We start from the raw sequence: 807 nt of genomic DNA on the forward strand, positions 1-807 counted from the left end.
AAGAAAGAAAGAAAGAAAGAAAGAAAGAAAGAAAGAAAGAAAGAAAGAAAGAAAGAAAGAAAGAAAGAAAGAAAGAATTCAGGTATGCCTCACTGGCTGCTCTGAAAAGCCATGTTTGCCTTGTTCCTGGATTCTGCTCCACCAAGGTCCCTGCAGCTGCCTTCGCTGCCAGCCTCCTCCTCCACCAGGGACTCTGGCAGCTCTCTGGCCAGAATCCTCGAACTCGGTCGGACCACTGGCACGCCCCATCATGTCAGACGCAGCTTTGGACACCAGCTCCGAGATCACCACCAAGGACTGGAAGGAGAAGAAGGAAGTTGTGGAGAAGGTAGAGAATGGTAGAGATGCACCTGCCAATGGGAATGTTAAAGAGGAAAAGGGGGAGCAGGAGGCTAACAAGAGGTAGATGAAGAAAAGGGAGAAGGTAGGGAGAAAGAGGAGGAGGAAGAAGGTGACAGTGAGAAAAAGGCCAGAGATGAAGATGAGGAAACTGAGGCTCATCTCATCAAAGTTGAGAAAACGGGCAAGCAGGTAGCTGGAGATAATGAGGATGATGGAGTTGACACCAAGAAGCAGAAGACTGGTGAGGATGACTAGACAGCAAACAGGAAAAGCTAAAATTTAAGGGCACCATGACCTATCCACCCTGCACTTCCCATCTCAGAATTTAAACATGGTCACAGCGGGCAACAGATGACATGCGCGTCCACCACCCCATCAAAACCACAGCAGGAATTTGCAACAGGGAAGAAAAAAAGAACCACAACTTCCTAGTCTCTGCTTTTTTTTCTAAGAATACTTTAAAAA

At 47.1% G+C, this 807-nt stretch overlaps 1 pseudogene; it reads left to right on the forward strand.

The window, feature by feature from the left end:
- The first annotated feature begins 250 nt into the window (after positions 1–250).
- On the forward strand, positions 251–597 carry LOC129671778 (prothymosin alpha-like; annotated as a pseudogene).
- Positions 598–807: the final 210 nt, after the last annotated feature.

Source organism: Psammomys obesus, unplaced genomic scaffold (genome assembly GCF_907164565.1).
Source record: "Psammomys obesus unplaced genomic scaffold, mPsaObe1.curated_primary_1811, whole genome shotgun sequence".
NCBI classification, from domain to species: Eukaryota; Metazoa; Chordata; class Mammalia; order Rodentia; family Muridae; genus Psammomys; species Psammomys obesus.